Below are 26,650 nucleotides of genomic sequence, written 5' to 3'. Positions count from 1 at the left end.
GGTTTGGATAAGGTAGTCATGACAAGTTCATATGAGCTAATAGTACAAGGGATACGGAGAGCATTTTTAAGGTTTTGGGGAAGGGGTGTAGAGAGAATGTGTGGCAGAATTTTAAGTGGTGAATGGTAAAAATCTGAATCTGACTCCCCAAGAGGGATGTGGAAGTGATGACTCACTTCAAAATGAAATTGAATAGGTATTTGAGAATAACTAACTTCTGGAGATAAGAACAACAGAATGGTACTGCCTGGGTTGCTCCATGAGAAACAGCATGGACTCAATGTGCTAAGTGGTCACATTCTGTGCAGTATATTACCACATGAGCTGAAAGTTGGATTCTTCCCCTCAGTGGAAGAAAGTTTTGCTCTGAAGATCTACCAGCTGATCAAATTGGCTGTAGCTCCAGCAGTCTCAGTAGCACAAGACCTCAGTTGTGGATATTGCTAACACCACAGGCAGGTCTATGCAGAACTTTGAACGGATCCCAGGGCTGGGAGGAATTGGGCATCCTAGGGATGGGAAGAGAGGTGGAAAGAGATGGAAAGGGAGGCGAGAGGATAGGTTTTGGGTGTCAGTGAGGATGAACAACAAAGTGAGGGGAAGAATACCTTGGTAGGGTGCCCCAAGGGCACATGACTCCACCCGCCCCGTCCTATTAATGACACACCATTCTTCCTTTCACACTTTTTCACCATTTGTGTTCAAACATAAACAGCCAGCCAGTCCCATCTCTTTTACCAATTCACTCATGGCATCGCTGGCTAGGTCAGCATATGTTGTTTGTCCCTAGTTGCCCTTGAGAAAGTGGTGAGCTACCTCTTGAACTGCCACAGACCAACTATAATATGGGGTGGACAATGTAATACTCCAGTTAGTTGCCTTGGTAACAATGTTTGTGGCCACCCATCTACTGTTATGGGATAATGAGTTTAGCACCCTTCATATTTTACTTGCCTCCCCACTGTATAAAATAAAGCCGGGGAAATGGCATAAAATCCACTCCTATAACTCTAAGACACCCCGTCCCTTATGCAGTGCATTTCTGAATCTTGAACTCCGGCTCAACAACTTCAAGCTAAGGTTGATTGCGTTGCAGACACTTGCTACATTTGTCGTTGCCTGGGAGCACCCCACTGTCTTCAAACTCCAGCACACTGCTGCTGAGACACATTTCCCATGCTGCCATCCCCATCTAACTATGCAACATAGTTTCATCATTAAAGTTCTCTGCAGCCAATTTACTCGTGTAAATCTTATTTTTTTTTGGATGAGTCTGAGTTTCTTTGAGCTTACTGGAGGATTTCTTCCCATGAGGCCTAGCGGGTTTTCTTCCATTTCTTACCAAACTCATCTTAATACGTGCCTGCCCAACCCTGTAACATCCCTTACATCCAATTCCAGCCCTGTCTTGCCATTTACCATTCCTGGAATAACTCCCACTTAACAGATATCCCAGAATTCACCAAAATCCCTTGCATCAGCACCATTTTTATAAGCCCATCTTGCACCCGAACAAGCACTGTCAGTCTGGAGCTGCTCTGCACAGCTCCTGATGAGTCTCTCAGACATAGCAGGCAGGGGAAATCAGTGCCCTGCTTTGTGGAGAACCTGCTGGATTAAATGATGCAGAGACAGAACATCACTGCTACTCCCACAGGAAAGGGGAAGGACTCAACATCAGGCCACGCCAGCTGGGTGCAAGATTGCCACCCATATCAATGCATTCTCAGCCCTCTGAAGGAACGTTCATCACTGTAGGAAGAAGGTCAATGACCTTCTTCACTCCACCAGTGTAAGTGCCGCCATCTTCATTCCAATGGTGTACAATCACTCTATTGCTGTTTTTGTACCTATCTTGCACCAATGCTCATGCTTAACCTCTCTCACTTTTGTGTGCAAATTCTTCCCTCACTCGTTTTCTCCTCTCAACCCCTAGCAGCAATAACCCTGCAAGCCCTTTTGTCTACTCACGTGCTCAGGACATCTCTCCACCTGCAGTGAAATAATTGCTGCCTTGTGAAAAAAATACCACAACGCTTGTCGAAAGCTTTAAATGACACAAGATGCTCCCAATGTTGATATTGGTCTTGCCACACTTGTCAACTGATTATGCCACAAATCTCAATTAAGCCCCCATCACTTGAACACTCTGAGATTCTGTCCTTAGATTGATTTTAGAACTAACAATAAACCAACTAATTTAAATTACTTAACTTAGTCATTAACGTAGATCCTAACTTTTAAAGATGTACTGTCTCCAGCTTACACCATCATCTTTAAATGTTAAAATGTTAAAATAAAGAACGTTGTATCCTCACTGCATTGAATTCCTAGACTCATTGAACTGTCACCTTTTCATTTCTGTTTATAAGGCACTCCATTGACATTGCAGTGTGTGGTTCCACTCCTTGCTTCAGACAAGATAGTTTCACAGGATCACAGGATGATCCACCATCTGATCCACGACTGGAAGATGGAGATTTATTTATGCAAGTATCCAGCCGGTGTTCCTGCTTTACCAACATATGAAAATGATGGCCACAAAAAAGTCTGTCCACAGAGGTATAATACCTTATGCATAATGGTACAGATGTTCCTGGGAGAGGCTCTGAATAACTGAAGCTCTACATTTGACATATTAATAAAAGTCACCTCTAATCTTCATAATGTTCATTGAGCATCTTTAAATGAACATAGCAGTTGGAATGAAAGAGAAAAGAACTGCGGATTCTGGAAATCTGAAACAAAAACAGAAATTGCTGGAAAATCTCAGCAGGTCTGGCAGGAGGGAAATTGGAGTTAATACTTCAGGTCCAGTGATCCTGCCTCAGGACAATTCATCGCAGTTCATAGTGCCCTCACAACCCAAACCCCCCCAAACTATTGCATAAATGCTGCCCCTCTACACTTCACATCAGCTCTGATGAAGAATCATCTAGGCTCTAAACATTATCTTGTTTCCCTCTCCATGACGCTGCCTGATTCACTGTGATCTCCAGATTTGTTGTTTTCAGCTCAGATTCCAGCATTTGCAGTACTTTGCACCTACCTGGAATATTCACTTGTTTTGTTTCTTGATAGAACTATTTTTATGAAGGTCTGTTCTGCAAGTCTTCTTTCTATGAACGTCTCCAGTTTCACTCAAAACCTTATAACTTTGCACTTGTATATTTTGTGATCACAGTTTGAAATTAGATAATTTGCCTGCTCCACCATTGGGTGTGTTTTTTTAAAATCTGCTTTCTAAACCATATATTGACACTTTATACTGATTGTACACATTAGTAAAGGATCAACGATAGCCCTGATTCCTTTCACTTATCCACCTATGTCTTTAAGACCATGAAACATAGGAGCAGAATGTAGTCCATTCAGCCCAGCAAGTCTGCTGTGCCACCCAATAATGGCTGATAGGTTTCTCAGCCCCATTCTCCCGCTTTCTCCCTGTAACCCTTAATTTCCTTGATAATCAAGAACCTATCTATCTCACTCTTAAATATACTCAATCACCTGGCCTCCACAGCCTCCTGTGGCAATGAATTCCATTGATTCACCGCTCTCTGGCTGAAGAAAATTCTTTTTATCTCCATTCTAAAAGGTGTTCGCTTTACTCTCAATTCTGTGTGGGTTGCAATGCATTTATTCGCATAAGAATCAATCTAATGTTCAAGTTTTGGTCTGCTTTATGATTTTGAGTATCTTCATTGATCAATCACCATATAGCTAGTTGAAAATGTTAACATGTATTGGAAACCATATCCTCTATATTAATAATAAATAGAATAAACAGCAGGAGAGCTAGCACAACAGAGTGGAACTGCACTCTTCACTTTGCCAAGCCTAAGTCTATTCCATGTTTTCTTACTTTGAACTGCTAAAGCCAATCTATAATCCAGTTCACTAATATGCCATTAATTCTATGAGCTTTGATCTTCTTTTAAAAGATCTTATTTGGGAATTTTATTAAATAATTTTCAAAAAATCAAAGAAAATTATATCAGCCCCATGGCAATTTCCTATTAAATTAGAGACTGCCTCAAATAATTCCAACAAGTTATGAAGCATTCGATGTCGATTATTCCTTATGGCCTCAACACCTTTTAAATTAATTTGGATAGCCTCCAGTGATTTACTTTAAGTGTAGACCCTCCCACATTGCAGACACCAATTTATCTATAATGTTTTGACTGTGTTCTTTTTTTTATAAATTACAACAGGTCCCCAATTTTTACAATTTAGGTATTGAGGCAAATTTCTGTAAAGATTAGCATTGTACCATGGTTAATTCTGCTCCTACATTGGCGCTCTGCCTGTTAAATGACGCAAAAGCTAATTATTTGCAAAGATCCTCAGGTGAAATTTTACTTGTGGTTTGAGGCAGGAACTGGGCCTCAGCTCATTATAAAATGTTTTTAAGTTCACGTTCCAGGTCAAGTTCTTAATACAACTTATTCGCAAACTCATTTTGACACAAAATGGTGTGTGAAATAAAATAGTGAATGATTTGCCTTGCCTCTGCTAGATGGAAATGGGCCATGAGGGATTGGGCGCACTGTGAAAATGTTTGGCTAAGTTAGTGCCCGTTTAAACTGGGATGTAACTATAATCTGAAAATCAGTGTGTAATGCTGTTTGCAGGATCCCACTGATTTTTGTCCAGGTGCTGATAGACATAGTGACTTCACAAACTGAAGTTTTGCAAACATCTTTAGCCTGGAGTTCAGAGCGGATGATCCATCATGGCCATATCCTAAGGTCTTCAGTGTCACAGATCCCAACCTTCAGCCAATTCAATTCCTACCAGTTAATAGCAAGAAATGGCTGAAGGCACTGGATTCTGTGAAGGCTATGGGCCATAGCAGCATTTTGGCAATCGGTCTGAGACATGCTGTAGAACTAGCCATCACCCTAGCCAAGCTGTCACAGTCACAACACTGACATCTACCCGACAATGCAGAAAGTTACCTCAGCATGTCCTATCCACAAATAGCAGGGCAAATCTAACCCAGCTAATTACTGTCCCATTAGTCTACTCTCAATTATCTTCAAAGTGATGAAAGATGTCAACCGTACTAACAAACAGCACTTACTCAACAATAACATATTCATTAAGTGCTGTTGGGTTCCACCAAGCCCACTCAGCACCTGATTTCATTACAGCCTTTGTCCAAGAGGGGATGTAAGACTGATTATACTTGATATTAAGGCAGCACTTGGCTGAGTGTGGCATCAAGAGGTCTTAGCAAAACTGAAATTCTCCACTGGTTGGGGTCATTCCTAACACTTTGGAAGATGGTTGTGGATGGTGGATATCAATTATTTCAGCCTTAGGACATCTCTGCAGGAGTTGTCCTTGGCCCAAACAACTTCAGCTGCTTTATCAATGACCTTTCCTCTATCGTAACATCAGAAGTAGGGATATTTGCTGATTATTGCGCAATGTTGAATGCTATTTATGAGCCCTCAGATACCCAGTCCACTTCAAATGCAACAAGACCTGAACAATATGAAGGCTTGTGCTGATCTATGACAAATAGCATTGGCATCATGGGTATGCCTGGCTGTGATCAACACCAACAATAGAGAACCCAACCGTCAGGTCCTTGATGTTCAATAGCATCATGATCACTGAAACCCCACATCCTAGGGTTAACCTCTCTTAGAAACGAAACCAAGTCTACAAGAGTAGGTCCAAGTATAGAAATTCTGAAGTGAGTAACTTACTTCCTGACCCCACTAAACTTGTCCACTATCTACTATCCACTATTCTCCTGTTCCTTGGATGCTGCCTGACCTGCTGCACTTTTCCAGCAACACATTTTCAGCTCTGATCTCCAGCATCTGCAGTCCTCACTTTCTCCACTATCTACAAGGCACAAGTTAGGAGTGTGATTGATTCTTTTTGCCAGAATTCTTCTATGGTTATGTGTTGTTGTTTTCTTAGAAGGTTGACACAATCCAAGGTAAAGCAGGCTTCTTGATTGGCATCTCATCTCCCCCTTCAACATTCATTCTCTCAACCACCAAGACAAATTGGCACCAGTGCACACCAAGTGCAAGAACACAGCAGCAATTTACCAAGGCTCCTTAGACATCATCTTACAAATCCCCATGACCTGGAAGAGCAAGTTCAGCAGATACATGGGAACACCATCACCTGCAAGTTCCTCTCCAACTCACACGTGATCCTGATGTGGAAACATATCACTGCTCCCTCAGCCTTCACTAGATCAAATGACAGGACCCCCCTTACTAACTACCCTCTGGGTAAGCCTACACCAAATAAACTTGAGCAGTCCCAGAAGGTGGCTCACCCTCACCTCCTCAAATGCAATTAGGGATGGGTGATAAATACTGGCCCAGCACTCTAGCTAATGATGAACAAATCTAACTAGTCATCCTTAAAGGAAATACTCAGTAAGGATAGCAAAATATTCAGAGCTGAAAATGTGTTGCTGGAAAAGCGCAGCAGGTCAGGCAGCATCCAGGGAACAGGAGAATCGACGTTTCGGGCATAAGCCCTTCTTCAGGAATGAGGAAAGTTTGTCCAGCAGGCTAAGATAAAAGGTATGGAAGAGGGATTTGGGGGAGGGGCGTCGGAAATGTGATAGGTGGAAAGAGGTCAAGGTGAGGGTGATAGGTCAGACTGGGGTGGGGGCGGAGAGGTCGGGAAGAAGATTGCAGATTAGGAAGGCGGTGCTGAATTCGATGGATTAGACTGAGACAAGGTGAGGGGAGGGGAAATGAGGAAACTGGTGAAATCCGAGTTCATCCCTTGTGGTTGGAGGGTTCCTAGGCGGAAGATGAGGCGCTCTTCCTCCAACCGTCGTTTTGTTGTGGTCTGGGGATGGAGGAGTCCAAAGACCTGCATATCCTTGGTGGAGTGGGAGGGGGAATTGAAATGTTGAGCCACAGGGTGGTTGGGTTGGTTGGTCCGGGTGTCCCAGAGGTGTTCTCTGAAACGCTCCGCAAGTAGCCGGCCTGTCTCCCCAATATAGAGGAGGCCACATCGGGTGCAGAGGATGCAATAGATGATGTGTGTGGAGGTGCAGGTGAATCTGTGGCCACCTTTTCCTCCGCTATATCGATGACTGTATCGGCGCCGCCTCGTGCTCCCACATCTGCAGACCTCACTTTCTCCTAGCAAAATATTCACACCATTAATGTCTTAAGGTCCAGGGGAAGTATAGATATTTCAACCTAGCCCCACAAAAATGATCCGACCTGCTGCTGGGATTTCCTCCACCTTCACCCAACCTCAAGTCCAACCACCATACCTAACTCTTCGGAGGACCCACCTGATTTCCTGCCTCAGTTTTCCTGCCCTCTTACCTTATCCATCTAATGCAGACCACTAAATAGCCTGTAATTGTTGGTTCAGTCCTTGCTGTCATCATGCAGTTGAGGCCCATGGTGTCATGGTGAAGAGATCATATGGATAGTCCAACCTAATATCATCATTCCAGAATGAAACACTGCTCACTGCATACTTTCTCTATGCATTGCTTGCAGTTTTTTGGTTTTACTTTGTTGTGGGTTTGGGAATTGGAAATGTGATGAGGAGAATGGTATCTCAGTAGTGGTGCATGTTGTTTTCAGTGAAATAGAGCTAGGGAATTGATGCAAAAGGTTGAGCTAGGATGACTGAAAATCATCAAACAATCTTTTTTTTCTAAGCAATTCGTAGAGCTATCCAGCACAGCAACAGACTCTTCGATCCAATCCATCTTTACCAACCAGATATCCTAAACTGATCTAAACCCAGTTGCCAACATTTGGCCCATATCCTTCTAAATCCTTCCTATTCATTGGACATAGAACTTTACAGCACAGAAACGGGCCCCTTGGCCCACAATGTTGTGCTGTACATGACACCAATTCAAGTAATCCCTTCTGCCTGCCCTTGGTCCATATCCCTCCATTCCTTGCATATTCATGTGCTTATCTCAAAGTCTCTGAAACACCCCAATCATATCTGCCTGCACACCAGATATGATAAGAGCATTTAAGAGACTGTTAGATGTTCATGTACTCATCCAGATGCCTTTTATATGTTGGAATTGTACAAGTCTCCACCATCTCCTCTGGCAGCTTACTACATACATGCACCACACTCTGCATGAAAAAGTTGTCCCTCAGATCCCTTTTAAATTTATGCAGTCTAATTTTGGACTTGCCTACCCTGGAAAAAAGACCTTGGCTATTCATCCCATCCATGCTGTTTATGATTTTATAAACCTATATAAGGTCACTCCTCAGTCTCTGATGGTCCTCTGATGGTAGCTCATTTTCATCCCTGCAAATCTTTTCTGAACTCTTTCAAGTTTAACGTCTTTCCTAAAGCAGGGAGACCAGAATCGAACACAGTGACATCTAAAAGTGACATCACCAATGTCCTGTCCAGCTACAACATGACGTCCCAACTCCAATACTCAGTGCACTGACCATTGAAGGCAAACGTGCCAAACACCTTCTTCCCAACCCTGTCTACCAGTGACTCTACTTTCAAGGAATTATACACTTTCACCCTTAGGTCTCTTTGTTTGATAGTACACCTCAGGGCAAAAGTGTAGCACCTCACATTGATCTAAATTAAACTCCATCTGCCACTCCTCAGCCAATTGGCCCATCTGATCAAGGTTCCAAAGTTTGGGAGAAGATTTGTAGCTCGGGTGCTCGTTGTTGTGGTTCTGTTCGCCAAGCTGGCAATTTTTGTTGCAGACGTTTCGTCCCCTGTCTAGGTGACATCCTCAGTGCTTGGGAGCCTCCTTGTTGCATCAAGACACTCTTCAAAAGGGCCACAACACACTGCAGCACACCAGAACTGCAAAAAGAGGAAGAAGAACACCTCTACAATGTATTCGCCAAAAACGGATACCCCCGCAATTTCATCAACAGATGCCTAAGGGGAAAACAACGAAATGAGGACATGTTACAACCCAAAGGACTAGCCACACCAGCATACATCAAAAACATTTCCGAACTGACAGCCAGACTACTGCGACCACTAGGACTCATAACAGCACACAAACCAACAGCCACTCTCAGACAACAACTCACCAGGACGAAGGACCCGATACCCAGCATGAGCAAAACCAATGTAGTGTACAAAGTCCCATGCAAGGACTGCACAGAACACTACATAGAACAAACAGGAAGACAGCTAACGGTCCGCATCCATGAACATCAACTAGCCACGAAACGACATGACCAGCTATCCATAGTAGCCACACATTCAGATGACAAGCAACATGAGTTCGACTGGGACAACACTACTATTATAGGAGAAAGTGAGGTCTGCAGATGCTGGAGATCAAAGTTGAAACTTTATTGCTGGAACAGCACAGCAGGTCAGGCAGCATCCAGGGAACAGGAGATTCGACGTTTCGGGCACAGGCCCTTCTTCAGGCTGTTCTCTGTTTGGCTTGTCCTACTATTATAGGACAAGCCAAACAGAGAACAGCCAGGGAATTCCTAGAGACATGGCACTTATCCACAGATTCAATCAATAAGCACATCGACCTGGACCCAATGTACTGGCCACTGCAGCAGACAGCTGGAACTGACAACCGGAAGCGGCAGGTACAAATCACTATAAATGCCGGAGGAATGATTACAGAAGCGCTTCACAGGAGGCTCCCAAGCACTGAGGATGTCACCTAGACAGGGGACGAAACATCTGCAACACAAATTCCCAGCTCGGCGAACAGAACCACAACAATGATCAAGGTTCCGTTGTACTCTGAGATACCTTCTTCGGTGTCCGCTACGTCAACAATTTTGGTGTCATCTGCAAACCTACTAACTATACCTCCTATATTCACATCCAAATAATTTATATAAAAGATGAAAAATGGTGTAAGTTTGAAGACATTTTATAATCATATATATGGTATATATGATATAATCAGAAAACAAGAGGGTTGAACCACATTTCTATTTTGAAGTGCAAAGTAATGAAAGTAATGTGCGAATGAAATTGTCAGCGAGTCTAAGATAGCAGCTTACTGTGCAGCCTGTGGAGATGCTTGGAGCTGAGCGTTCAAAGGATCCCTTGAAGGAGAAATCACAAGTATCTCCACTTTCATCAAGACAAGGAGCCAACACTTCAGCAAAATCAAAGCTGAAGCATTTTCAACCATTTCAGCCTCCTCCTGAATTCTTCAGCATCACAGATGCCAGTCTTCAGCCAGATCGATTCATTTCATGTGATATAAAGAAATGACTATAGGTACAGTATAGACTTTGGGTCCTTATACTAGTCCCAGCAGTAGTACTGAAGATTTGTGTTCCAGAACAAGCCTTGCCTGAAGCTAGACTGAAGCTGGTGGGAAGAAGAGTATGACACAGATTTAGTTTAGAGTCCATGTCTAAGATAGAGGACACAGAGGACAAAGGTGAAAAGGACTCCATTTGTGCTGCATCATGTTTGAAAATGTATGAAGTGGAGCATAGGCTTCAGGAGAAATTGTTACTTGACTTCAAAATAAGTGCACTAGCAGAGTAGTATGGAGATGATGAAGGTTGAATTTTCTTTTCGTAGAAACATTCAGAAAAGCATTTATAGTCAAAGGAATAATGTTGGTATGTTTTCTCATGCCATTGGCAAATATGGAATTAGATCACCACCATTATGTTGAGCCCTTAAGGAAGATAATGAGTTGACAAGTGGTGAACAAAACATTTCTAAAATATATCATGAAAGAGTTAATTAGTTTTATTTTCCCTTTTTCAAGTATGTGCATCATGTTCAGACACAATTTTTAGGTGGGTCAGTCAAGTTCTAAAACGTTGAGCCAAATTTGAACATGATCAATTAATGATCTTGTGATAGAGAATGTGCACATAATTGGCTTAATGTCCATGCATGATGACACAAGGATAGAGATCTGAACCAAATCATCCTTTTTACCTCTGAATTCGCAAAACAGTAAAATTAAATCATTGAATATCCTCTGTTGTTACTTCAGTGACTTCTAACCAGAGTTTTGAATAAGCAATCCCAGTCTTCGTGAATAATCAATTCTAGTAATTGGTTTTGTATCTCAAGCAAAAGTCTTAACTATTTATTAAATACACAATAACTTTAGCACTGAACATATTAAATAACAAGGTCATCTGATTAATATCTATGAGAAAGTGAGGACTGCAGATGCTGGAGATCAGAGCTGAAAAATGTGTTCCTGAAGAAGGGCTTATGCCCGATACGTCGATTCTCCTGCTCCTCGGATGCTGCCTAGCCTGCTGTGTTTTTCCAGCACCATATTTTTCTCATCCTTGATTAATATCTATGCTTTAAACCCGAAACATTTTTTTCAGCCCCTATTCACACAGAAGACTGACACACAAACACAGTTTGAGATAAATGAAAGAAATTAATAAAACTGGTCAGATTACTTAAATAGAGACAAAAAAAACTGCAGATGCTGGAATCCAAGGTAGACAAGCAGGAGGCTGGAAGAACACAGCAAGCTCGGAAGGTCTTCTCTCTCCTCCCCACCCCCCAACCCCCTCACTAATGTCATCCTAATGTTGCCTGGCTTGCTATGCTCTTCCAGCATTCAGCTTGTCTACCTCAGATTACTTAAATGGCTTTCACATTGCATTGTTTGACAGGTATAAGTGTGGACTCCTTGGTTGCGTTTCTCGAATCGCCAGCAGGATGACCTTCTCGGTCCACTCAGGTCAAGGTAGTAATACGTCTCAGTCAGCTTTCTACTCTCTGGGCTTCCAAAGGTTGGTGTGGGAGATTAGGCAGGGATCTTTCAAATCATTATGTTGTATTGTCAGCAATCAAGTTCATCTCCTCCAGAAAACACAGTTCAAACACATGTCCAACTCTGATTTTGCTCTGGTAGACCAACAGATGTGAAAAGGAAGTATTTACTAAAGGAATATCCTAAGGCTGCAGAAAAGGCCCCAGAATCCTTGCAGCCAAAGCCAATTAGAGTCATAGAGATGTACAGCATGGAAACAGACCCTTCAGTCCAACCTGTCCATGCCGACCAGATATCCCAACCTAATCTAGTCCCACCTCCCAGCACCTGGTCTATATCCCTCCAGCCCTTCCTATTCATAAACCCATCCAGATGCCTTTTAAATGTTGCAATCGTACTAGCCTCCAATTGATCCAAGATAAAGTATCTGTCATTTTTATACTAAAGACATCAAGATTTAATTTTCTTTGGAGACTTTCCTGGACCTCATGTTTTCATTGAAGTACCATATCACTTCAATGATTTTTGTTTACAGCATATTTGGAACAAGCTCCCCTGACTACTCATTATGTCTGACCCAGGAAGACAAATAATCTTGCCCCAATTCCATGCAGCCTGGGCCTCATCACTTATATATTGGAGATGAATGATGATGGCAGAGAAATATAAGCAGCTTTGAAACCTTTTGAGTGACCAATATGGGAGGACAGATTAAAAGTTAAATTCTTGTGATGGTGTTTTTGCCTGCATTATCTTTAAAGGGAAATGCTGGACAAATCAAGTAGTATTCCATTGATGATTAAGAAATAATTTAACAGTCTGCTGAGTTCAATGTAGTAATAATCAATTCTTGAATAGTCAGTCATGAGCACCTTTTTGTGGCCAACTTCTGTCCATAATTATCCACTTCTTTTTCCACGTAGTTCACAAGTGCAACTAATAATAACATGAGCTAAATTTCTTGACTAATGGCTACAAAATAGCATATTCTTGAGATATTTTCTAAAATCATCCAACTATTGAAATTATACCTAGCCCAGAGACAGCACCCCTGCAATCTTCTTCCCGACCTCTCCGCCCCCACCCCCTCTGCGGCCTATAATCCTCACCCTCACCTCCTTTCACCTATCGTATTCCCAGCGCCCCTCCCCCAAATTTCCTCCCCCCTACCCTTTATCTCAGCCCGCTTGGCACATCAGTCTCATTCCTGAAGGGCTTATGCCCAAAGCATCGATTCTCCTGCTCCTCGGATGCTGTGTTTTTCCAGCACCATATTTTTCAACTCTGGTCTCCAGCATCTGCAGGCCTCACTTTCTCCTGAGACAGCAAAGTCATGTTGTCATGGGGAAAGTGACAAAAATGTAAGTCTGGTCACATTTTGTCTTGCAATTTTTAAAAAAACTTTGCAGAAAGAAAGAAAGCCAGAAAAGACAATCTAAATGATAATTCTGAGGCAATAGGATAATGCGCATTTACCCATAAAGGCAACCCAACAGATTGGGCCTTTACCAAAAGCACACATTTCTATATTTGCTCCTTTGGCAGACTGTGAGTTGTTAATGGAAAGTGGGAATGCTCAAGAAGTCCATAAATCTTGTTGTGGAAGGAAATTCTAATTGCATAAAGTGCACTCCTTGAGGAGCTATCTTACGAAAGACACAACAAGGTCTCAAAAGTACATTAATAGCTGGAAGGTCACAAAATCTGCCTGCTCCCTAGCCAGGTAAAGACTTTGTTGAATTTCTTGTGGTACCACTGCCTGTTAGCAAAAGCGCTATTTTTGTCCAGGAGTATATCTTTGTCAATACATTTGTCCAAATCTCCTGAATTAAATGAAAGCTCCTTGCCCTTGAAGCCAACACGCATCTTTCTCAGACAAGGGATTTATTGCCTGACGTTTTTGGAGAATACTATACAATTGTCTCATTCAATTGCCTGTCTGGAATGAAATGGAATCTCTTTGGGGGATTTCACTGACTTAAACCATGCTTCAAAAGAACTTGTGGGACTCTAGAAAAAAAATGTCTATTTTCTCACTAATTTTCTTTTTGCACTTTCAGACACTCCTGTTAGTGAGTGAAAACTGCTGAACCATAAAAGTACATCTCATGCAGCTTCACCTATTGTGTGGGCTCTATCGTCTACGCAGCAGTTTTCCCCAGCTGTTTAAGTAATGCTCATTTATGTCCATTTTGGCCATTTGATAGTTCATTTGATTGGTATTACTGGATTGCCTGGATGAGTGAAACCATTGGACATTCCAGTATTTTCCATTGTCACTGACAAAGTTTTGGAAGAACTCTTCAAAAGAGTCTGTGAGATGCAGAAGTAAAATTGAAGCAGGTTTTATCGAGCTTAACCCTTCATGCACTCTTTCTGGATTAACCTATAAACTGGAAAATTAGTAATGTATAAAGGAGCTCAATTTATACACGCCAACGCTATCGCTATACTCCTATATATTGTTCTTCATAACATTCCAATTATGTAATAAATGCCAAAAAGATAGAGAATAGCATGTTGCATTATCCCCAAGAAAGTAATTTTTGAAAAAAAGTGTTAACCACTCAGGAGTTGCATTTCCCTGATGAGATGGTTAAGAAAGCAAATGTAATGTTGTCATTTATCTCCAAGAGGTTGGAATGTAAAAGCAGCAATGTGCTACTGAGATTTTATAAAACTCTAGTTAGGCCCCATTTAGAACACTGTGTCCAATTCTGGGCCCCATACCTTAGGAAGGACATACTGGGACTGCAGTGTATCCACGGATGGTCCCTGGAATGGTAGGCCTAACATACGATGAATGATTGAGGAACCCAGGATTGTATTCATTAGAATTTAGAAGGTTGAGGGGAGATCTAATAGAAACTTACAAGATAATGCATGGCTTAGAAAAGGTGGACGCTGGGAATTTGTTTCCGTTAGGCGGGGAGACTAGGACCCGTGGGCACAGCCTTAGAATTAGAGGGGGTCAATTTAGAACGGAAATGAGGAGACATTTGTTCAGCCAGAGAGTGGTGGGCCTATGGAATTCATCGCCATTGAGCGCAGTGATGGCCGGGACGTTAAATGTCTTCAATGCAGAGATTGACAAATTCTTGATCTCGCAAGGAATTAAAGGCTATGGGGAGAGTGCAGGTAAGTGGCATCAAAATGCCCATCAGCTATGATTGAATGGCAGCATGGACTCAATGGGCTGAATGGCCTTACTTCCACTTGTATGTGTTATGGTCTTATGGTGTTGGCAATTGGGGTGAGTGATAGCAAGTGAGGGAAGATGTTGCAGATAATAGTGAGAGTGGTAAAGCTTGAGTTTTGGTGGGAGATGGGTACAGTGATGGAATAATTGTGAGGTATTGGAAAAAGAGTAGTGACACTTATACAGGCAGAGTGGAGAAAGTCATTGACCTGTGGTGTGCATTCCCCCAGATGGCTGAGAATGTCATAATGTGGCTGACATGTTCTGGTGTTGTTGCCTCCACAGCTGGTGCTAGAGAAGAGGAAGATCCACCTCTGCAGTACCCTGCCCGGCATGACCTCGAGGTCCCAGCCCACAAAGCACAGTATCAATTTCCCCCTTTCTGCCATGTGCAGGGCAAATGTTGTGAAGTATGCAGGGTAGCTCCAGACAGATGGTGCTGGTCCAGTGTACTGTAGGCTTTTAAAGATGGTGCAGGCATAAGGGATGCCAGTACAATTTGGGAGTGGCAAGTTGTGACAGGAATGGTACATGTAAGATGGAATCGAGTGTGAGAGATGACATTGGGGCAGGTTAGAAGTTAATCAAGCAGATTTGGTACGATATGGTGGGAAAATCTGCTCTGCTTCACACCAGATACAAGATGGTGACAGAGTAGGACTCCTGAGCTTGGGGCACGTCCACTCCATCTGCTTTTCTTTTTTTCCCTTTCTTGTTTTTTTCTTTTATTCTTTTACTTACTTTTTACTTGTACTTACTGTGAAGAGTTCAGATGCCATCAGCGGCAAGCTATTCAGGTGTGGACTCATGGCGGAGGACAGCAAGCCCAGCATGGGGAGAGTGTGCCCAGCGCAGTGGGAGAGTGCACCGAGCCTGGGCGAGAGTGACCCTGAGGTGACATCAGCAAGATAGGCCCAGAGGCAAAAGATGGCATGTGAGGATTGGCGACTTTGTTGTTGGCTGGGTCCAGTGCTGACAGCAGTGTCATGGTTGTGGAAGGGCATCACGACAACATTAATGAGGGCTGCAGCGAGAGACTCTGACATTGGTGGATCCAAAACAAACAGTGGCAGAGGTGAATGAGCCCAGCAGCGAAAGTTAGCGCCTGAGGATAGGTATCTTCGGCGTTAGTTAGGTCAGGCACAGTGGAGATTTCTCTGAGCCGGTTTATAACTTAAGTGTTGATGGATTTCTCTTTAAATTATATCTTTTCATTTTTGAATTATTCTTAAACTATCAAAATGGTGCTGTATTGTGGCCTCAAATGAAAGCTTTCCGCTGTATTTTGTTTTTTTTCTTACTGTAAGATACACATGACAATAAAATAATTAATTCATTCAGCAAATCAGACTGAAGCCAAAAACAGTAGGATTCAGCCCAAGTTATCTGGTCTCAAAATCCAGGGTGCTGCAATGAAGAAAGCAGTTGTTTCAATAGAGCAGCTATCTTCCAGGATGGACTTTTATGAGTTTAAAAGGCACAGGATGATGTTATGGAGCAACTACCCGAGTTAGCAGTGAAGAATTCCTTTGTGAAGGAAATTTGGATTTAAAGAACTCCAGAAAAAGAAATAGACCAACAACAAGGTCTGCAAGGAACAACATTTTCTGTGAAGGATATCTTAGAGATAAAATATCCTTCAGAGGAGAAATCATCCATTGATCAGAACAAAGGTCAGCAGTTCTCAAGCAGAAGGCTTGGTGATCTGCCAAATCCAAAGAAAATATGTAAAAAATGTGGAAAACTACTTGCATTTGTGAATTCAGAGACTTGGGACGCAGATGCTTAGTGATAAAGATAAAATAGTTATATACATGATTGTATAATGGGTCAACTATGGTGGAATAAAGTTGGGGGGGTTGGGTTGGTAGGGAGGAGCACAGGTGTTGTATAAGGATGTCTTTTTAAGAGTTAATGCTGAAGTTGTATTATTTCCTCCCAATCTGATGTTGTCAGGAACAGTCTTTGGGTGGAGACACAGAAATCTACACTGCATTCAAAGAGAGCAAATGTATTATGTACATCATCTGAGAGTCCTTGAAATGATACATGATTAGTAACATAGTGTACATATTTCTATCATGGAATAAACTATCTTGTTAACTGCGACAAATATCTCTTCCAGTAAGACTTTTGTTATGCCTCACTGGGGTAACACACTGGAAATCAAGTCGCTCCATTCCCAAAGTTATCACAAAAATTAAAGTTTTGTTTTAAAGATACACAGAATTTCACAAACCTAAGTTGAAAGAAACTATAGGTTCTGTACTAAGCAAGAATTATTATTCATTGTAAGTAAATAGATACAGGTAAACAATTATGAACTATGTCATATAAACTCCCTGTAATACATACACACACAATGAAGATACAAGGGTGTTATGGGTAGAGGGAAAGACGAGGAATGCAGTTACATTGAGATCACTCTTGTGCTGATCAGAAAGCTACTTCTCTGTCTTTCTTCAGATATTTTGGTTTGCAGGAGGGACAGTGTGACTGGTCCACACTTATAAAAGATTTCCAATTTATTACTTAAAGCTGACAGCTTGCAGCAACTACTGAAGGGAAAATAAACTGGTTTTCTTTATGTTTGAAGTGAGCAGCAGAGCCTATGGGGATCTCATGGCTTATCTTCTTCACAGCCCCAAAGTGTTTAGCTACCTGAGAACCAATCACATGAGGACAAGTAAAAGGCCGTTGACATCAATAACTGGCCACCAGTGCACAGACCAATCAGTTACTTGTTGCCAGCTGAATCTCCATTTGTACACACCCCTGTCTCTAGCTGGTTTGTACCTTTTCCTACTTGGAACAGCAGCTGTGTCAGCAGTGCTTGAAACAAAAGTCAAGTTACTTGTTTCAAATGTAGTAATCCTTCAGCAATCTGTGGCTTTAAGACAATTCTTCTCCTATTTAGTCCACAATGTAATCTAATCTAATCTAATCTAATCACAAAGTAGAGAAAAAATGAAACAACATGGTACTTATACTTTATAGTGATGATCGTTAGATAGGTCTTAAATGCAGTATAAACAATGGAGAGGTGAACTACCTTAAGATATCTTTACCCTGTGTAACATCCTGACACAAAGCACCAGTAATGGTAATAAGGGTAACAGTATAGCTCCCAATACATTTAAATGGTGTTTTTATCTCTAGATTGAGTGCAATCTATTAACCACAGTGGAATTTTGGCTCTTTTACATTTCTAGTTACACAGTTCACTTAACATACCATTTCTCTTTCTTAAGCAGAATTTCTTGTAACATTAAAAGTAACATGTAGATTTTGTGCCCTATATGCTTCATTTAATATTATTATTTAACTGATGATTTATTGGTAGTGCAATACCAATATAGAACAGATTTTATGGAGAGAAAATGGGAGGGACAAGGAGATGAGTGATTATATAGATCACTGACTTCAAATGAAAGGATGTGCCATTACTGACCTTGTAGTCTGTTTTAACTCAGGGTAAAACTGAACTTGCACAATAGTACAAAACAGCGAATAGTAAACCAGCAGACTGTTTTACACATCAACCAATTTTTTTTCAATCGGTTTCCATTGAGATGTAAAGCAGTCTATTGATTCACAGCTGTTATTTTGTAAAACTCAACACACCAATTTAATTCCCAGAAAATTTTCTTTTGAACAACTGTTTTGAAGCTGTTACTGTTGTGTTCCTCAAATAGTAGCCCTGCATTTGTTTGTTTTTTTTTAAATGGGATGTGCATTTATGTGCTGCTTTTCATGGCCACTGGATGTCCCAAAGGGCTTTAATAATGTGCATGTGAAGTATAGTCTTTGTTGCAATGTAGGAAACATGATAGCAAACTTGTACTCAGGAACTCTCCATCAAATGTACTGGAATGATGACCAAGCAATCTGTTTTTGTGACATTCATTGAGTGATAAACATTGGCCAGGACACAAAAGTAATCCCCTTCTTATGCTATGGGATCTTTTCCATTCATCTCTCCAGACAGATCAGGCCTCAGTTCAATATCTCATCCAAAAGGTGGTACCTGTTGGTATTGTGCTAGAGTAACAGCACAGGTGTTTTGGTTTAAACCTTGGAGTGAAATAGAACCTTCCAACTCTGAGAGTGCTATCAGCTGAGCCAATACTCGATAGATTAGACTGAAAGGCCAGGCAGGTTCTACTCTGTGCTTGGTTATTATACATTGTCAACAGACTAGAAAATTTCCTCAATCTTGAGGTCAGTATATCATTTCCCAGATGTAATTGTTTATATTTGTCCCATACCCAACCCAATGTCAATCTGACATCCAGTCTACTGCAAAGAGAATCTTAACCGTCACTTCTGTGACCTACCTTGATAACTTTCTCCTCCTTTCTGTTACAGACTGGGCCTACTTGGTAGCATGACCATTGAATCAAAGATTTAAATCTAGGAATTGTAGTCTGAAGAATTTTGGAGTTGCTGAGCATTTTATGTTCTGCTATACAGTGAAATGTCGAATATTTGTCATAGAATGTATTGGAAAGTTTTCTTTCCCCTAGAATACATGCATAACACTTCCTATAAGGTCCCTTAAAACTCTCGCCACAATACTCTCCAATAGAACAGCTGCAGCCACAATCTATCTCTTTTTGTATTCTTTGTCAAATTTTACTGTCACTAGGGTACTTTTGTGAGTAACAGGGAATATGTTTTGAAACTCGGCACTTCCAGATTACTCGGTTGCTGCAGTGTGTCCCATTCTTGTTATTGCTCACTTCTCCACTGACTGTGTTATAGCTTTGTAATAATGGCATTGGAATGAAGCCTTCAATTACCCAGGATTGCTTTCTCATGTTGTTAGGATGAGCACTAAAGGCAAGGAAGATTATTCCAGTGCACTGTTTTTGGAAAGCTACCAAAGCATCTCGACTTGGCTGATTTCATGCAAGAGGAATAGAACTAACGGTATGCCAGAGAGATCAGCAGGCATTAGAGGCAGGCTGCCCTTACTTGATGTCATTACCAGTATTCATATCTGCAGGACCAGGCACAGCTGCTGAAGGGCACTATCTCCACAGGCTCTTGTTCAACAGAGAAGCAATTACACAATAGAACCATCTTCTGCGATGAGCTGTTTTCACAATGTCACTGCCAAGCCTCAGCTCTTCTCTCCTTAAACTCATGTTTTGCCTCCAGACCCTTAAAAACTAGCATGGGATTATATTCTGTATTCCCTTATTTGCTTCCTATAGATAATCCAAAATGATACATTATTTTAAAAAACAGTGCAAATCAATACATTATGAAAGGTTCATCAAATTTCATCTCAATGCTGCATTTTGCAAAGAACTACTTCTTCCTGACACCTAATAACATATAAGGAAGACAAATCACATCCATATGTCTGTTTCCACAACTACTTTTCCTGAACCAGGTTATTAATCTGTTGCTAGAGGCTATATCATGAGAGTGACTTCTCCACATCCAGCCTGGCTGACCAAGAGACTCTCCCTTTCTTACCAACTATCCTGGTCATATTTGAAGGGTTTGCAGGTTGATAATCAACTAGTTTGGCTACGTTATAAATGCATTTTTTATGGTTATCAGATCCTCATACTTGGAAATTATGGCTTACAGACAGGGACACAACAGCAACATTCCACTTCAGAGAACAGTAGGTTGTTGATGATTAATTTGTCCCCTTCACCTATGAATGTCTACCTGAATGCAATCATTTGAAGCTCATTACCAGCATCCTTTATGGTTTCCAAAGCTGTGGTGACGATGTTTGGTACATTGGAAGTGGCAAGAGGCTCTGGCTTCAGGTTTGCTGCATTTGAAAATAGCATATTTTTCCATAAACTACCACCACATATTTGACATGTGTTTGAATATTGGTGCAAAGCAATGCTTTCAACAGGAGCTGCCTTGGATGAAAAGGTGTAGGTTGACGTTTGTTAGAAAGAGCAGAGCACAAGTAGGATGCTACTACAATGAACATGGGTGAAGCTTCCAAATTTGAACTCAAGTGCGGCAGGGAGCAATTAGCTATCAGCTGCTGCACATACATGTGGTCAAAATATGGCCTCCTTATGGGCTTGATAAAGAGCAATATTACATCAATAGAAGCTCCACATGCTGCATTAGTTAATTTGAAGTCATGAGTCCATCATAGCACAGGACGTATCAATATCATCAACAATATGGCCGTTCCCTGTTTGGAACCTGCTTGGGTCAGATTTTCTAACCTGTGGAGAGATGTCATTAGCCAATGTGAGACACGTAGTTCCTTTGATATAAGATCGTGCCTTTTTTTTCTAGAAGTTAAGGAGTGATCTGATTGGAGTCTTCAAGATATTAACAGGAAAAGGCAGGGTAGATAAAGATAAAAATATCTCCATTGTTTGGGAATTCTAGAACGAGGGTGCGCAGTCTTGGAATTAGTGCTGCACAGTTCAGGAGAGTTATTAGGAAGCACTCGAATTCCAAAAACAGGCTACTGAAGATAAACATATTAACAAGGGTGAATGACAAAAACAAGGTAAAATGGCAGAAAGCTAAATTTTATTTTGATAAAGCTACAAAATCATTGCCAGAGCTGAGGATTGGACAGCAAGTCAAAATGGAAATGTTCAACACTGTCAACAAGAGTCAGAACTGTGGCAACTTTTGGGACCTAAGCTTCTCACCTAGATTCTGTGCAGTGAATATGAAAGACTAGATATATTGTCACAACCTCAGAGATCTATGTACCACAAAAGAAATTATTTTGCAGGCAACTGAGCAGGACGATGTGATCTGACCATCTGTACAGACTGACTATCAGTCCCCCATTCTCCAGCAACAGAAATGGGTCAGCAACAACAGTTACCAAGACAACCGCAATCACCATGGGCACAGTAGATCCCAGAGAAGGAACATCACCCCAAGAATGAGCACACAATGGAGGAACAGCCAACTATAATACATGTGTACCATTGAACAACCTGTACTATTTCAAGGTTATGTCAGCAGTTTTGTTAATGAATGATAATATTGTTAGTGACCCAATGTATATTGGGTAACTCGTGTCACTTATAACTTCAGTCAGAGGTGTACGCAATTTTATTTCCTGGAAAGAGGATGTTTGGAAAAATGCAACTGTTTTCGCACACTGACTAGATTGCCATACCATAGTCTTGTAACCTCTAACTCTTCTCTATGTGCCTTTGTAACAGCTATTATGCACGATTTGAAATTAAGTGAAAATGTAACTAATCCAAGACAGAGGTTTTTATTCTATTTTACCAATGTTAGCTTTTGTCCTCAAACAAAAATAAATTGCTGGAGAAACTCAGCAGATCTCACACCATCCGTGGAGAGAAAATAGTCAACTTTTCAGCTCCAGTGACCCTTCATCACTGGACCCAAAACATTGACTCTACTTTCACTCCACAGATGCTGCCAGACCTGTGACGTTTTTCCAACCATTCCTGTTTTTGTTTCAGATTTCCAACATCCTCAGTTTTTGGTTTTATCCTAGCTTTTGACCTCCTCACTTCACCCACCCTTTCCAAAACAAATTCACAATAAGTCAAAAACATTACGTAACTTATTTAAGGTTAGTGCTATTTTGATATGGCCAATTATATTTTTACATGGGTTTTAAAGGAAATGGTTACAAATATACCTGATAATTTACCTTTGGAATAAGAATGTGAAAAACTATTTATATTTGGATTATTCAAACAAGGAGAAACTAAACTTCTTTTGCCTGATAGGATAATTTGAATTTCACACATTAACATGATACATAACCTATTATTCTACTACTACTCCTTGTAAACTAATCTCCTGATTGTGAATTTTACATTTCAGTTTAAATGATCTGGAGATGAAGCTAACTGAATGTGAACAGGTTTTTCCTGAGGCTGTTCAGATTTACTGTAGTGTCAAGGAATTATCTCATCAGGATGTGAACTGACTGCCAGGCCACCGATGAGACAACTTGTTAGATAGTAGGATCCTCTAATTACTGCACCTGAGATGTTTCTGTCATTGTTCAGACTATTGAGGTTCAACTTGGAAAAGGACAAGTCTCTAGATCTCCAGTGTATCAAGCAGTTAAAGGACAATTTTCTGGAAACTGCATGATGTGTTCCAAAAAGCAGTTAAACATAAGGATACCATTCTTGAAGTTACTCCATGATAGTTAATTTTCAATGACTTAATACAACCTTCTCATATTTATTTCTCTGCTATTTAGAGGACATGTGAAACCCGTTAATTTAAATAGTTTTTTTTTATTTTGAAGAGCCAATAGGTTTTTGTCTCCATAGTAATCTGGAAGATAAACTTTAGATGCATGGGAATGGATTTGCAATATAATTGCAGGTTTATTACTGAAATCAAGAAAATGGGGGAAGTTTGATGAAACAAATAAGATTTAAAGTTTGAGCAAACATTATCTCATAGAAGGATGAGGAACAAAAGAAAGGATAGAGAAGTTTAAGGTTCCGTGTTAAGCCATTTTAATAAAAAAAAGTGTTTATTTTTGAGGTTAAAAATCACACAACACCTGGTTATAATCCAACAGGATTATTTGGAAGTACAAGCTTTTGGAGCGTTGCTCCTTCATCAGGTAGCTAGTGGGGCAGGATCATAGGACATAGAGTTTATAGTAGAAGATCAATATGTAATACAACTGATGCGATGTATTGAACAAACCTAGATTGCTGTTAAACCTTTAATCGCTTAGAATGAGTGTAGGTTGAGCTGTATCTTATCTCTAAGTAGCTTTGCAATTTCTGAAATTCGCAGGCTTCTCAAAAAGCCAATTTGCAGAGACAATGTATTCATAAAGGTATTGTAGTGATTGGAACAAGGTTGGCTATGTGGATCTCATTGAGTATAAGTTCCCTGATTGGGGTTGTTTACCTTGGCCAGTCAGGGACTCCTGGCGGACAGGTATAAACAGGAGTCTCATGGATTCTCCTCATTCTTGGGACTAGCTCTGAGCTAGCTAGTCAGAGTCCACATACTGTGTGTGTGTAAATAAAGGATGACAGCATTTATGGAGTTATTTCAAGTATATAACTAAATCTTAAATGTGTGGTCGAACAATATATGTATTCAGAAATTATGCCTTTTCAGTATTGTAGAATAAGCTGTCAGGTGTTAAAGGCTTTGTTATCTGGAAAGCCAGAGTTGCAATTCATGAAAGATTAAGAATGTGCTTGCAATGTGAAGTTGATGATCAATATTTAGAGATCAGCTGACAAAGTCCAGCAAGAAGCTATTTTTGTTGGTCAAGGTTAGACAGGAATGCGGAAGGTATGATGTATCAGTGTAGAATAAAGCAATAATAAAGAAGCCAGCATTGATACTTTGCAATCATGGCATTAGCCAGCTATAGAGTGCCAGAGACTGCACATAGATTCCAGAGAATTTGGAAGGCAACAACTATCTATTGTGATGGAGTGGTTTGAGGGGCTTCCGACTAATGTAACAACAACTTGCAAAACACTAGACATATTGCTCAGTTTAATAGTTGTTTATGAGTTCATCGAGAAAATTTTGTCTGTCCAAAGACCTTAGTTTTGTGTGAGGCATTTTCAAATTTCATAAGAATGAACGGGATAAAGCCATTTCAAACTGCTTCAAATGACGCAGAAGAATGTGCAGGAAAGAATTGTTAAGCTTACTCTAGTCAAAGAAAAACTAGATACAAATTAGAAGAAATATCTAATGTAATTGAATGAAAGATGGGTGCATGCTTTGTTTATTTATCATAAGATACCTTGCTCTGCTACCGACAAAACGGCAAGTTAATTGTTTCTTAGAAGACCAACTTTGAATAATTTTTCTCAATGCAAGCTATATTTAGCACACTCAGTAAAAGACTAGGAAACCAAGCAGAGCAAGGGTTGGTGTGAGAGAAATAAGTCTGAAATTGAAACATAAAGTAAAAGTGAAAGACATTATCAGAAGTGACAAAAGCAGATACCAGCAAGAGTCACAAACATATGTGGGTTTCACACATATTTGGTCGACATATTTTGTAGTGGGCAGGATAGTTCTATCTATGTAATTCAAGTTTTACCTTTTGAAGTTCACAAGCTGAAGGAAGTTGGGAAGAATCAAATGAGTCCAATAAATTGGACAGTTGGCAAATAAGCTGGGTACAAAAATTATCAATATTGCTGCAATAAAAAACATTTCCTCTGAGACGCAAGCCAAAATCAGTCAATGTCTTTCCCAAATTCGTAAAGTTTGACAAGGAAAGATATATCCTCTTCGCAATAATAAACCAGTGGTCAGGATGAGTTTGTAAATAAGTAAATAGCAACAATGTGTTTGAGTTCTATGTAAAGAGGAAGTGGTAGATGCAGGTACAATTACAACATTTAAAAGATATTTGAATACATTCATGAATAGGAAAGGTTTAGAGGGATAGGAGCCAAACACAAGCAAATAAGACTAGTTTAGTATGGGGAAACTTGGTCGGCACGGACAAGTTGAACTGAAGGGACTGTTTCTATGCTGTATGACTGTATGTAACTTAAATTTCTGTGTAACCTTTCATGAAGGGAGGTGTGTGATAGCACTCTCATGGCCGTTTGTATATGTACATACATGAGCAAACAGGAATAAACTAGTTTGGTTCGATATAAGAATTTCAGGTGCGCACTCCAGTGTTTCTGACCTGCAATGATATCCACATGGTACTTCCAGTGTACTTTTCTGAAGATTTGCATAGTGGTGTCATAAAATCTTCAATGAACCAGCACAATCAGGCAACATTTAGAGTCATAGAGATGTACAGCATGGAAACAGACCCTTCGGTCCAACTCGTCCATGCTGACCAGATATCCCAACATAATCTCGTCCTGTTTGCCAGCAATTGGCCCATATTCCTCCAAACATTTCCTATTCATATACCCATCCAGATGCCTTTTAAATGTTGCAATTGTACCAGCCTCCACCAATTCCTCTGGCAGTTCATTCCATACACGCACCTCCTTCTGTGCGAAAAAGTTGTTCCTTAGTTCCCTTTTATATCTTTCCCCTCTCACCATAAACCTATGCCCTCTAGTTCTGGACACCCCCAAATTATAAAATGTTGTATTTGTAAAATATGCTTGAACTATCTTTGACATAAGGTGGTGTTTTATTGATAGAGCTGAAAATGAATTCTTCATATAAAAAAACCTTTTAATCAGACTTGTGAGTTAACTAATTATTAATCATATTCAGAAAATGATTAATTGCGCTGTGTTATAATCCGTTTCTTAGTAAATTAAGAAAACCATTATATTTTCAAACCTTGTGAAGTTATGCCGTTTGGTGCCATGAATTTTAAAATAAAGCTTAATTTTAAGAAAATGCCATGAGGACCTGTAAATGGGCAGGTCAAATGGATAATTAACAGAAAGTCAAAATGCTGAAGCTATTGCCAGTTTTGGATGAGAAACTGGCTCAAGTGACATTTGCTTTGAAGTCAGTGCTAAATATTGTGCAAGCTCAAATTGCAATGGATATAATTTAGACTTAAAATTTATTGATTTGGCCAATTTTTGTTTGAATTGTGCTGGAACTAGAAATTCCCTCCTATTCATTTAATAACAAGATAGGTCTGATATTTTAAGAGGATTTTCAGTCCTCAACTGTGTTAAATCATCTAGATTTTCAACTGTGTAAAGTTTAAACAAAGAAAATTCAGATAAATCCAACAAAGCGCATTCACAATGTGGTTTTAAAATACTGTATCGGAAAATGCAGGCTTTTCA

General features: G+C 40.5%; 1 protein-coding gene across 7 annotated transcripts in view; it reads left to right on the top strand.

The window, feature by feature from the left end:
• Window positions 1-26,650, top strand: part of LOC122564410 (catenin delta-2-like) — a 1,213,649-nt gene that overhangs the window by 232,909 nt on the left and 954,090 nt on the right. The window contains exon 2 of one of the 7 annotated variants that reach the window (XM_087978581.1): window positions 2,373-2,562. The exons of the other annotated variants lie outside the window; for them this stretch is intronic. The gene's annotated coding sequence lies outside the window, so the exon portion shown is untranslated. The remainder of the gene's footprint in view (window positions 1-2,372; window positions 2,563-26,650) is intronic. 7 annotated transcript variants of the gene reach the window in all.

This window comes from Chiloscyllium plagiosum, unplaced genomic scaffold, assembly GCF_037043375.1.
Source record: "Chiloscyllium plagiosum isolate Xiang-an unplaced genomic scaffold, Cpla_swu_hap1 HiC_scaffold_34, whole genome shotgun sequence".
In the NCBI taxonomy this organism is placed as follows: Eukaryota; Metazoa; Chordata; class Chondrichthyes; order Orectolobiformes; family Hemiscylliidae; genus Chiloscyllium; species Chiloscyllium plagiosum.
The sequence above is the reverse complement of the archived record's forward strand: the minus strand, read 5'-3'. Positions and strand labels throughout refer to the sequence as shown.